The following is a 13,642-nucleotide window of genomic DNA, read 5'->3' as shown; positions in this document are numbered from 1 at the left end:
GGGTGAGTGGATGCCTTCTTCCACTGGTTCTGGAGGGGGCTTTGTGCCCCGTGTGCTTCATCCTGCCAAGGATGGGGTGAGTGGATGCCTTTCTCCACTGGTCCTGGAGGGGGCTTTGTGCCCAGTGTGCTTCATCCTACCAAGGATAGAGTGAGTGGATGCTTTCTTCCACTGGTTCTGGAGGGGGCTTTGTGCCCAGTGTGCTTCATCCTGCCAATGATAGGGTGAGTGGATGCCTTTTCCACTTGTTCTGGAGGGGTCTTTGTGCCCAGTGTGCTTTATCGTGCCAAGGATACGGTGAGTGGATGCCTTCTTCCACTGGTTCTGGAGGGGACTTTGTGCCCAGTGTGCTTCATCCTGCCAAGGATAGTGTGAGTGGATGCATATCCCCACTGGTTCTGGAGGGGGCTTTTTTCCTAGTGTGCTTCATCCTGCCAAGGGTAGGGTGAGTGGATCCCTTCTTCCACTGGTTCTGGAGGGGGTTGTGCCCAGTGTGCTTCATCCTGCCAAGGATAGGGTGAGTGGATGCCTTCTTTCACTAGTTCTGGAGGGGGCTTTGTGCCCAGTGATTCAACACTTGGGGTGTGGCAGTTCACAGTCTCTCACCTGGGTGTCTGAGGCACGAAATTTGAAAGGACCAGGTTGCATGATAGTGCATGGAGGCAGGGCTAGAATCCATCTGGCGACGGCTATGGCTGCAAACTAGTGGTAGTGCTGGTGCTGGTGGGGGTGCTGCCATTGGTGGAGGGAGGCTCCAGCCCTTCTCCTGCAGCCCCGGACGTCTGCCCACTGGGGCTGCAGCTGCTGGTAGTGGTGCTACTGTCAGCGGTGCAAGTGGTGGTGCTTGCAGGGGTGCCTGCGGCGGTGTAGGTGGCTGTGCTGGCCGTGGTGCAGGTGCCAGTGCTGCCAGTGGTGGAGGGAGGCTCCAGCCCTTCTCCTGCAGCCTCGGATGGCTGCCCACTGGGGCTGCTGCTGACAGTAGTGGTGCTTGCGGTGGTGCAGATGGAGGTGCTTACGGCGGTGCTAGCGGCTGGGCTGCTGTCGGTGCTGCCCGCGGTGCAGATGGCGGTGCTGGCGGTTGTGCTGGTAGCCACTAGGCCTTCACCTGCAGCCTTGGACAGCTGAAGTGCCTTGCCTGGTGTTTTGTGCCCCTTCCTCACCTTGGCAGATGGTGGTAGAACCTTGGGTCTGGCAGCTGGAGTCTTTAAGGTGGCCTTGTTGGGTGGTTGTGGCTCCTTCCCCTTGCTGGATGCTGTCCCCCTCTTCACCTTGCCAGGTGGCGGAATGGTTTTGGCCTTGGCAGGGGTTGGTGGCACACTGGCTGGGCTGATGGGTGCCCCCTTTGAGCCTCTGATAGCTGCAAGAACCACAGTGGATGTCAACTTGGTGGCTGAGGTGCTGGGCTGGGTTCTGGCCACCCTGGCCCGAGGGGAAGGATGGGTGGAGGGGTAAGGAAGAGGTCAATGTTTGCCAGGAAAAGCTTCTAGGTACACTGGGGCGGGAAGAGGGAGAGGGTTTGGGAGCGGAGGAAGAGGGAGTGGTTGTAGGAGGTGTCTGTCTGCTGAGTTTGGGTGCAGGTGCATGGGCTGGATGCTGTTGTGAGGTGGATGGCTGTTGGGTTGGTGGGTGCTTCCGTTTGTGCACTTTGTGAGGAGGGGTTAAAGACACATTGGAAGAGGACACAGGGGACATGTGCATGGATGTGGGGGTGGTGACTGCCAGTGGGGGTTGTGTTGTGATGCACATGCTGGTGATGGAGGTAGTGGATGAGGATGTAGTGCATGCAAGTGTGAGTAGAGACACTACTGGGAGGGAGGTGGATGATGATGAGGAGGGGGACACAGTGGAGGGGGATTGGGACTGAGTAGAGGAAGTTGGAGGGGGAGGCTGGAGGCTGGAGACAGGGACAATGGCTGCCATCAGTGTGGAGGCCAGAGCCTGAAATGCTCTCTGTTGGGCCGCCACGCCAGAGTGAATGCCCTCCAGGTATGCATTGGTTTGTTGCAAATGCCTCTTGACACCCTGGATTACATTCAGAACGGTTGACTGCCCAACAGTGAGGGAATTCAGGGGCTCAATCGCCTCCTCACTGAGGACAGCAGGGCTGACTGGGGCAGGGATTGAGGTGCCTGGGGCGAAGGAGATGCCCACCCTCCTGGGTGAGCAGGCATAGGAAATACACTGAGGGGCTGTTGGGAGGGTGGTGCTGGTAGGGGGGGTGGCGGCTGTACCTGTTGTTGGGGTGAGCACAGAGTTGTCCGCCACTGCCAGGGAGCTTCCATTCGAGGAGGAGTTGCTGTCTGTGGTGTCTCCTCCTGTCCCTGTCGTGATGCTCCCCTCGCCCACCGTCCCACTGGTGCCCTCACTGTCGGTGGATTCGGCCTCCAGGCCCATGTGGGATGCAGCTCCCTCTGTCTCCAGTGCCTCTGCTCCTCTGCCAGATGATGCTAAGGCACACAAGGACAGGGTGACAAAACAAAAAGGGGGGGAGAGACAGAGGATACACTTGGTCAATGCCAGCATCACCACTACCGTTGGCTTACACAACACACAGGGAGCAGCCCTATGCACTAGGCCATGCACTACCAGTTACTAAGATAGTCACCAGCCCATGGGGTACAATGCCTAACGCCATTAGCTGCACACCTGAAACCCACAGCCCAGTAGCAGATGCCCACTAACACTATTGGGGTTGGAGTGCTTCAGAGCAGGCCCAACAAGGGACCTACACTGCCATGTTTGCCCTGGCCTAGGGGCACCCACATCCCCCACGCAGGTAAACCTTAACGCGCGCACAGTCATGATTCAGAATCTGTACTCACCCCCTTGTGGCTGCAATGATGCCTTCAAGCACCCATCCAACTCCGGATAGGCCACTGCCAGGATGCGAAACATCAGGATGGTCAAGGTACGACGGGCACTCCTTCCTCGTTGGGAGGCCAGCCCTAGCTGGGACTCTGCCGTCTTCCTTGCCCATCGGGTCAGGTCCTCCTACCGTTTGCGGCAGTGGGTGCTCCGCCTGTCAAAGACCCCCAGGGTCCACACCGCCTTGGCAATGGCACACCAAATACCCTTTTTCTGATGGGCACTAACCTGCATGGAAAAGACAGAAGAAAAGGGAATTAGTTAACCGTCCAGACCGTCACACTCATGGCCCAACAGATCCCTCCCATGCTCTGACGCACATACATTGACCACCATATATGCAGCACTCTGGCCAGGACGCCTCACCCCCCAACACATGTTGCTTACACACACAGCAAGCCATACATTCATGGCCCACGCATCATGCTCACAGTGTACTCACCTGTTTGTCTGGAGGACCGTAGAGTAACGTGTACTGGGGTAGGACCCCATTCACCAGTTTTTCCAACTTATCTGCAGTGAAGGCAGGGGCCCTTTCCCCAGACACATAAACCATTGCCACTTCCAGACACAGGTGACAGCAGCACTTGCAGTGTAGGTCCTCTCCTGTTGAAGGTCAGGTAGCAAGTGAGTGAATAGATAGAAAATGGCAGTCACGTCCGCAGCGGTGCTTACCGTCACCGCCGGCGTACATCGCCATTGGCTCCTGGAACCAATAGGGCCCAATGATAACCAATGTGAAGTTGCGCGGCGGATCATTGACCGCCTACCACAACAGCATACAACGCCAGTGGAATTACCTCCTTTCCACTTGTCCCTCCTCACAGGTCAGGCAGCCGCCATTTCAGGGGGGCACAGGCCATGGCACCTAACTGCGTCACAGCACACATTGGCACAGCAACTGACTCTCGGATTCACATACAGGTTCTGTAAAGGAAAAGATGCATCATTATTTCAATTGATGTGTGAATATGACACTCTGCTCACCGTTTTCCTCCATAGGCTTCAACCGCTGAGGACGAATATGAGATGGCGACATCCTCCGGTGTACAGACCCCTGGTGGACCTTGTGACAATGGAGTACAGACACATTATACTAACATACAGACTTGATCGGGCCACAATCCGAGAACTATGTGCCCAATTGGAGCCAGACCTGATGTCAGCTATCCGTCAGCCCACAGGTATCCCCCCTCTAGTGCAGGCCCTGTCAGTTCTCCATTTCCTGGCAAGTGGTTCCCTCCCAACACCAGTGGCCGTGGCATCAGGGATGTCTCAGGCAATGTTCTCCAACATGTTGACCAGAGTGTTGTCAGCTCTGCTGAAACACATGCGCAGCTACATCATATTCCCCCAAGTGGAGGATTTGCTCACTTTTATGCCCTGGGACATATCCCCAACATTATTGGTGAAATTAATGGTACCCATGTAGCATTTGTCCCCCCCCGGAGAAATGAACAAGTGTTCAGGAATAGAAAAAGCTATCACTCTATGAATGTGCAGATGGTTTTGTTTGTCGGACCAGTACATCTCCCATGTGAATGCCAAGTTTCCTGGCTTTGTGCATGATGCCTTTATTTTGAGGAATAGGAGCATCCCATATGTGATGGGCCAACTCCAGAGGCACCGGATGTGGCTAATAGGTGAGCACAAGGTCCCTACCCAGAATAAGTTGGTGTCTGGGTATGGGGTTGTCCCTATGGGTTAGTATGTGTCTGACAGGTATCCCTTGATATTTGCAGGTGACTCTGGTTACCCCAACCTCTCATGGCTACTGACCCCAGTGAAGAATCCCAGGACAAGGGCAGATGAACGTTGTAATGAGGCACATGGGCGAACAAGGAGGATAACTGAAAGAACCTTTGGCCTCCTGAAGGCCAGGTTCCGGTGCCTCCATCTGACAGGTGGATCCCTGTACTACTCACCCAAGAAGGTGTGCCAGATCATTGTTGCATGTTGCACAACCTGGCCTTGAGAACCCAGGTGCCTTTTCTGTAGGAGGATGAGCCTGGAGATTGTCTTGTGGCAGCGGTGGAGCCTGTGGACAGTGAGAAAGAGGAGGCAGAGGAAGAAGATGTGGACAACAGAAGTAATGTAATACAGCAGTACTTCCAGTGACACACAGGTAAGACATTGTAACTTCACTTTACATTTCCGTTTTCTGTTTGACATTGTACCTGTGAGCCTGATTTCCCTATGTCTATGGCCACTTACTGTACCCTTTGGCATCTCTATTTTCAGATCTCTGTGCCCCACTCTGGCTCGTGGTATGTTTACTTCTGCCCACTAAAGGTCACACCAATGTATATATAACTGTACATATGACTTGCAATGTTTGCAGACTGTTGTACTAATACATATTTCAATCATTTGACAGACTCAAGATTTGTATTTGTTCCAAGGGTGTTTATTTATGTGCTCACACATAGAGGGGTGTGTGCAATGGGCTGGGGTGATGGTGGAGGAATGTCCAGTTAGAGTCCAGTCTCTTGGTGTCACAGGTGCATTGTCCAATGGGGCATAGGAGAGGGAGTAATGGCAATTCAAGGTGGACAGGGTGACAGAGTGGGGCAGAAGGGTGACAATCAGGAGAGTCCTATTTCCTGGCAGGGGTCTCAGCAATGTTCTCTGGATTCTGCCTGGATCGCAGGGACCGTTTGCAGGGTGGTTTTCCTGCTACAGGGGGTGGGGTGCTGGTGGTCTGTTGGTCCTGTGGTGGGGCCTTCTGTCCACTAGTGCCGGCAGAGGTGGAGGGCTGTTCTTCAGTGTGGCTAGTGTCAGGGGCCCATTGTTGTGCCACTGCCTCCCTCATGGTCTTGCCCATGTTAGCCAGCACCCCTGCAATGGTGACCAGGATGGTGTAGATGTTTTTGAGGTCCTCCCTGATCGCCAGGTACTGTCCCTCCTGCAGCCACTGTGTCTCCTGCAACCTATACAGTATCTCGCCCATGGTCTCCTGGGAATGATGGTATGCTCCCACGATGTTGGTGAGGGCCTCCTGAAGAGTGGGTTCCCTGGGCCTGTCCTCCCCCTGTCGCACAGCAGTCCTCCCAGTTCCCCTGTTGTCCTGTGCCTCTGTCCCCTGAACCGTGTGCCCTGCCACTGACCCCATGTCCCTGATCGTCCTGTGTTTGTGGGGTAGCCTGGGGTCCCTGTAGTGGTGGACACATTGCTGATTGACGTGTTCTGGAGACAAAGGCCTGGGCCCGCTGGGTGGGTTCTTTGCTGGTGTTTCCTGGGGGGGAGGCTCTGTGGTGGGTTGGGACTGTGGCAGGGTAACCAACTGTCCAGAGGTTTCTGATGGGCCAGTTTGGTCATCGTGATCCAGGCATGCAGAGCTGCTGTCATCACTGTGGGCCTCCTCTGAGGGGGGGCTGGATGTTGCTGGCAACTCTTCTCCGGTGACGTTGAGTAGGGGTCCTGTAGGGATGAAAATGCAGTGTTATTATGTCTGTGTGTGCCATCTTGTGCATGGGTGTGTTTCCCTGTATGGTTGGGATAGCCCTGTCAGCTTTGCCTTGTGTGTGTGGTGATTTTGTGGCCTAGGTGATTCTCTTTAATGGGCATGCTGTGGTGATGGGTGTCCATGCAGGTCTGTGATGGGGGTCCCTGGATTGGTGTTAAATGCAGGGCTTTGTATTGGGATGGGTGGGTTGTGATAGTGGCGTATTTGTGAGGTGGTAGAGTGATAGGGGTGGGAGTAGGGGTAGGAGTTTGGGATGGCATGCAGTTAGGGTGGGGTATATAGTAGTAAAGATATGACTTACCAGAGTCCAGTCCTCCTGCTACGCCCTCAGGATGCATTATTGGCAAGACTTTCTCCTTCCATGATGTTAGTTGTAGGGGAGGAGGTGGGGGTCCACCGCCAGTCCTCTGTACAGCTACCTGGTGTGTTGCAACCACTGAATGCACCTTCCCCCATAGGTCGTTCCACCTCTTCTTGATGTCATCCTTTGTTCTGGGATGCTGTCCAATGGCGTTGACCCTGTCCACGGTTCTCCGCCATAGCTCCATCTTCCTAGCAATGGACGTCTGCTGCACCTGTGATCCGAATAGCTGTGGCTCTACCCGGATGATTTCCTCCACCATGACCCTTAGCTCCTCCTCTGAAAACCTGGGGTGTCTTTGGGGTGCCATCGATGTGGTGTGAGTGATATATGTGAGGATGTGTGGGGTGATGTGTGGGGTGATGTGTTGTGGTGTGTGCTGTGAGGTGCCTGGATGGTGTATGGGTGATGGTGTTCTCTGGCTCAGATTGAGAGTGTGCTCCTGGCTTGTGTCTCTCTCTGTTGGTTATCTTTTTTTTGTTGTTGAAAGGGATGTGGGTAATGTGGGTGGGTGTTTTATAGTGGTCTGAGTGTGTGGGTGTGGTGTGTGTATGTGTGTCAGGTGTGTGTAGTTTGAATTGTCCAATGTGGTATAGTTTTGTAAGTGTGTGTGTATTTTGAGCATGGCGGTGTGTACCACCAATGGTTTACCGCGGTTGAAATACCGCCGCTATGATTTGTGGGTCCTGATACTGTGGGCATATTCCTGTTGGCGTAACGGTGTGGGTTTTGCTGCCACCAATTTATCACTGACCTTTGGTCTGGCGGACTTGTGTGTGTGTCTGTATTGTGGTGGATATCTCAGTGTGGATCATAATACCCGTAGCGGAATACCGTCACGGTATGTTGGGAGCTGCCAGCACAGCAGTAGGCGGCAATTACCGCCAGGGTTGTAATGAGGGCCTAAGTGTAGGATATTCTGCAAACTGTCAATTTGTCTTTGAAATTTAAAAAATGATAGCACTAGCCTAGATCCTTGTCACAGAGGTAGCTAACCACTACTATTTGCTATAAGTAAGCTTTCTACCAACAGAATGCAGGCAAACTAAGGGCCTGATTTAGATTTTGGTGGACAAGTTACTGTGTCACAACGGTGACGGATATCCCATCCGCAGAAATCTAAATCGCATAGAACATAATGGGATTCAACTTTTGGCAGACGGGATATCCATCACTATTGTGACAGAGTAACTTGTCCATCAGTATCCAAATCAGGCCCTTCGCCCCATAATAGACTATTTTGAAGACACTTGGCCTGGCAGACTACATCTCTCAGTACACAGAAACAAATCCAAATCCCAAACTGCCATGGTGGAATGTCTATGACAGCACCTTGGCACAGAAAACCAAAACAATCAACACAGTGGAAAGGTGACACAAGGCCTTCCAATCCACTTTGGACAGAACCCATCCTACACTGTACAAATGTAAAGAAGCATTACAGCAGTCTGTTAGCCAAATTGATCCTAAACTTTGCAAGCAAATCTAAAGAATGTACCAGATGCTGCATTTTAATGTCAAACTCTTCATAAATAGCAAAGGAGTAGATTGCTTAGAAATCAAAGCCAAAAACATATTACAAAATAAATAGTAACCTACTAAAGTCCTCAAAAATTATTACAATTTCTAAACCAACACGCCAAATGTTTTTTTCTATTTTAAGTAATAAATATATTATTTTATTACACCAGTCTAAATATGAATTAAAATTCCAATGTTAATCAAGACTGTTTTAATAAAATTGCATGTAATTTCTTTTTTTTTTAAATGTAACTGTCACCAACCAAGATAGTTAAAAACAAACTCAATCCAACATATAATATAATTACAATACATAAACCACAAAGTGCCACATAAGAATCATATAATGTTGACACAAACAATATAATATCACATAACCCACACACAAAAATAATTAAATGAAACTTACTCCTTTGTAGCCGCTAGATCTTATCCTGTATCCACATAATAAAAAGTTGAATTCTACCAAAAATGGGAAATCTATTGTCCTAAATGCCTAAAAAACACAAAAAAGAAAACAAATCCAATGGAAATCCCTCAAAGCAATCCAAAGTATCTAGGAACCATAAAAAATGAAAAAGTGTTTGAAAAAAAGAAATGCTGGAGAAAACCCCAGAAAGGAAAATCAAAGTAAAAAGAATTGCTTTATTATAAACCAAAAATGATTTCCTTAAGAAAAAATGTAAACTTGCCATGCCCATAGGACATGCTCATTGACAAAGCCCTCTAAAGTAAAATTTAAAAATCACCTGCAAAACACATAACATTTTCAGAAATACATATTCATCAAAAAGTATCCAACATGACAAAATTTAACCTAATACAGTGAAACATTACTAAAATAGTGTACAAAAAGCTAAAACTAGTGGAACACGGCGACACTAATACATATAAAAATACACAAAAAATATAAACAACACTTTAACTAACTTGTAGACTTCCCCCTAATCCCTCTACTTTTAAAACCATTAAAAATGGACTTACCTGTTCCGACAAAAAAAAACACCTTACCCAAGACTAAGGCTCAGGCCTGCTGCCGGGTTGGAGGTGCTCACCGCTGACCTCTTGGGTGTGACTGCAACGGTGGGCCAGGCAGCGTTGTGGAGGTTTGGCTTCTGCCAAACCCCACAGTTTGTAATGCAGTGGTCTTTACTGCCGGCTCGGCAGATGTAAGACCGCCACAGCGAGGTTGGTGGTCTGATGACCGCCAGCCTTGTAATGAGGGCCAAAATGGGTAACATCTATTGTTCCTACTCCAATCTTAACCAATTTAAGGAAGGCGCTGGACAGTAAAAAGGTGACATTTATTAGTACCACTCAAATCTAAAGCAATTTAGGAAAGGTGTTGGACACTGAAGGGGTGTCATAGACTATTCCCACTCTAAATTAAAACCAATTTGGAGAAGGTATTGGACACTAACGATGTGAAATTTACTATCGCACTCCACTCTAAACCAATTTGAGGAAGGTGTTGGACACTAAGGGCCTCATTACGACTTTGGCAGTCCGAGGACCACTGTGTTGGCTGTCAGACCACCAAAAGGCTGACTTGGGAGGGAGGGTTTAGTTTTGACTTGAGAGAGGGTTGGGTTATCTTGGGAGGGGTTGAATTATTGGCTGGGGAGCAGCATGTGGACTGGCAAGGGGGTAGGGGAGGCCTTGGAGGTGAAAAGGATGGCTGTCGAAGGGGGAACCTGAATGTCTAGGGGTGTCGGGGAGAGGAGTAGGGAAAAGGTCAAACTCCGAGGGGAAAGTCTTTTTGCACACATAGGGATGGTCAGAACAAAAGGGGTTTGGGTGTGGAGGGAGAGGGAGTGGTTGCCTGAGGTGTTTGTGTGGATGTCTTGAGTGTGTGTTTGTGGAAGGTATGCTTGTGGGGGGTGGGTGTGGTGGGTGGGTAGTGCAGGTGTTTATATGTCTTGGGCTGGGAGGTGGTGGAGGATGTGGGGGATGCTGTGGTAGGTGTGTGGCTATCTGTTGGGGTGGTGACTACAGGTATGGTGGATGTGCTGCACGTAGGCTTGTCTGTGGTTGTGGTATATGGGTATAGTGATTGGGGTAGATGTCAGGGTCTGCTGGGGTGGTGTCTGCGTGTAGGATGAGTGTGGTGGCTGGATCAGTGAATGTTGGTGTGCTGTCTACAGGTGTGTCAGGTGTTACGTCTGTGATGCTGGGGTGATGGGGATGTCAGGGCAGGTATTGACTGTTGCTGTGTGTGCAGGTGTATTTTGCTTGTGTGTATGCTGGTGGTGTGTCCTGTGGTGCTTGTGTTTGTCTGCGCTACCCTTGGATGTTGAGGTGGATGCATGCTTGTTTATTTGTGTGCTTTGTCTGGGTTGAGAAAGGGGGGATTTGGATTGGGAAGAGGAAGGTGGAGGGGTGGCAGTAGACAACGGTTAACTGGTTGCCATCAGTGTGGAGGCCAGAGTCTGAAAGGATCTTTGTAGGCCAGCTAGTGCACTGTGAATGCCCTCCAGAAATGCATTACTCTGTTGTTTCTGATTTGCCAGTCCCTGGATGGCATTCATGATGGCCGACTGACCCAGAGAGATCAACCACAGGAGGTCAATCAATCAATCAAAGAAATGTATAGAGCGCGCTACGCACCCATGAGGGTCTCAAGGCGCTGGTGGGGGGGGTGATCACTGTTCAAAGAGGTGTCAGGGCAGGTATTGTCTGTTGCTGTGTGTGCAGGTGTATTTTGCTTGTGTGTATGCTGGTGGTGTGTCCTGTGGTGCTTGTGTTTGTCTGCGCTACCCTTGGATGTTGAGGTGGATGCATGCTTGTTTATTTGTGTGCTTTGTCTGGGTTGAGAAAGGGGGGATTTGGATTGGGAAGAGGAAGGTGGAGGGGGGGCAGTAGACAACGGTTAACTGGTTGCCATCAGTGTGGAGGCCAGAGTCTGAAAGGATCTTTGTAGGCCAGCTAGTGCACTGTGAATGCCCTCCAGAAATGCATTACTCTGTTGTTTCTGTTTTGCCAGTCCCTGGATGGCATTCATGATGGCCGACTGACCCAGAGAGATCAACCACAGGAGGCCAATCAATCAATCAATCAATCAAAGAAATTTATAGAGCGCGCTACGCACCCATGAGGGTCTCAAGGCGCTGGTGGGGGGGTGATCACTGTTCGAAGAGCCATGTCTTGAAGCCCTTCCTGAAGAGCAGGAGGTCCTGGGTCTTGCGGAGGTTCGTGGGGAGGGAGTTCCAGGTCTTGGGGGCGAGATAGGAGAAGGATCTGCCTCCTGTGGTGGTGTGTTTGATGCAGGGGACTGTGGCGAGTGAGAGGTCGGCAGAACGGAGGTGGCGTGTGGGAGTGTGGAAGTTCACTCTTTCGTTGAGGTAGGTTGGGCCGGTGTTGTGGAGGGATTTGTGTGTGTGGATGAGTATCTTGAAGGTGATCCTTTTGTCTATGGGGAGCCAGTGAAGGGCTTTGAGGTGTGGTGAGATGTGTTCATGGCGGGGGAGGTCCAGGATGAGGCGTGCCGCTGTGTTCTGGATTCGCTGTAGTTTGCGCTTGAGTTTGAGTGTGGTGCCGGCATAGAGGACGTTCCCGTAGTCTAGTCTGCTGCTGATGAGTGCGTGGGTGATGGTCTTTCTGGTCTCTGTGGGAATCCATTTGAAGGTTTCTTTCAGTGTGCGGAGTGTGTTGAAACAGGAAGAGAACACAGCGTTGATTTGGTGGGCATGGAGAGGGAGGGGTCCAGGATGATGCTGAGGTTGCGTGCGTGGTCTGCAGGGGGGGGGGGGGGGCGTAGAGTAGTGGGCCACCAGGAGGCGTCCCTTATGTTTTTGTGGGGGCCAAAAATGATTATCTTGGTTTTGTTGGAGTAGAGCTTGAGGTGATTAGCTGTCATCCAAGCGGCGGTGTCAAGGAGTGCAGCGTGGAGGTTGGTTTTGGCGATGGTGGGGTTGCGGGTGAGGGAGAAGATGAGTTGTGTGTCGTCTGCGTAGGAGAGGATGGTGATTCCGTGTGGTCAGAGGATGGTGGCTAGTTGGATCATGTAAATGTTGAAGAGTGTGGGGCCGAGGGAGGATCCTTGTGGGACTCTGCAGGTGATTTTGGTGGCAGTGGATTGGAAGGATGGGAGGCAGACTTTTTGGGTTCTATCGGTGAGGAAGGAGGTTAGCCAGTCTAGGGCTTTATGTCAAATCCCAGAGTTGTGGAGGCGTGTGCAGAGTGTGTGGTGGCAGACAGTGTCAAAGGCGGCGGAGCGGTCCAGGAGTATGAGTGCGACGGTCTCGCCCTTATCGACTCTGGTTCTGATGTTGTCAGTGCATGCGATGAGGCCTGTTTCCGTGCTGTGGTTCTTGCGGATGCCAGATTGGGATGGGTCGAGTGTGTGGTTTTCCTCGAGGAAGTGTGATAGCCGGGAGTTCACTAGTTTCTCCGTGACCTTGGCGGGGAAAGGGAGGAGAGAGATGGGGTGGTAGTTGGAGAGGTCATCTGGGTCAGCTTTGGGATGTTTTAGGAGAGCGGTGACTTCCGTGTGCTTCCAGGGGTCTGGGAAGGTAGCGACTTCAAATGGGCTGTTGATTATGGCTCGAAGTTTGGGGGCGATGGTTGGGCTGGCTTTGTTGTATATCCAATGGGGGCAGGGGTCGGAGGGAGAGCCAGAGTGGATGGAGATCATTGTTTTTTCCATTTCTTCGTCGGTGGTGGGGGCCCAGGTGGTGAGTAGGCTGGGGGGGGGGTGGTGGGTCTGTGTTGGGCAGGTGGGGGGGGTGTGTGGTGGGTGTGTGTGATATGAAGCTGTTGTGTATGTCCTGGATTTTGCGGTGGAAGTACTTTGAGAGGGAGTTGCAGATGGTTTGTGTGTGTGTGGGGTCTAGGTTGCTGGCTTTGGGTTTGGAGAGCTCTTTGATGTTGGTAAAGAGTTCTTTGCTGTTTTGGGAGTTGTTGTCAATGCGTTCCTTGTAGTGTGCTCTTTTGGTGGTGCATATGAGTTGGTGGTGGTTGCGCATGTTGCGCGTTGGTGGAGGTCGCTAGCCTCCTCACTGAGGGCAGCAGGGCTAACATGGGCTGGGGCAGAGGTGCCTGCGGTGAAGTATACGCCCACCTTCTACGGTGAGTGGGCACGGCCAACTGAGTGGGAATCTACAGGGAGGGCAGAGACAGAATGGGGGGTGGTGGACAGAGATGATGCTGGTGTGGTCCCAAATGGGTTCGCCACCGCCAGGGAGCATCTACTGAAGGAGTATTCCAAGGATTGTGAACGGCAGCCGGTCTCTACCGTGGCACTACCCTCACCCTCCAGGCAAATGGGTTTCTCGTTGTCGATGTCCTCATGACTGGAGGTCCCATGGCCAGATGCTTCCCCACTCGGCTGTGCTCCAACTCCTTCGCCTGCCAATGCTGGTGCTGGGACAAAGGAAGTGAGATAGAGTCATCACATTCTTAACATACCACGTACATCACATTGTACACAT

This window comes from Pleurodeles waltl, chromosome 6 (assembly GCF_031143425.1).
Source record: "Pleurodeles waltl isolate 20211129_DDA chromosome 6, aPleWal1.hap1.20221129, whole genome shotgun sequence".
Taxonomy (NCBI): Eukaryota; Metazoa; Chordata; class Amphibia; order Caudata; family Salamandridae; genus Pleurodeles; species Pleurodeles waltl.
The sequence above is the reverse complement of the archived record's forward strand: the minus strand, read 5'-3'. Positions refer to the sequence as shown.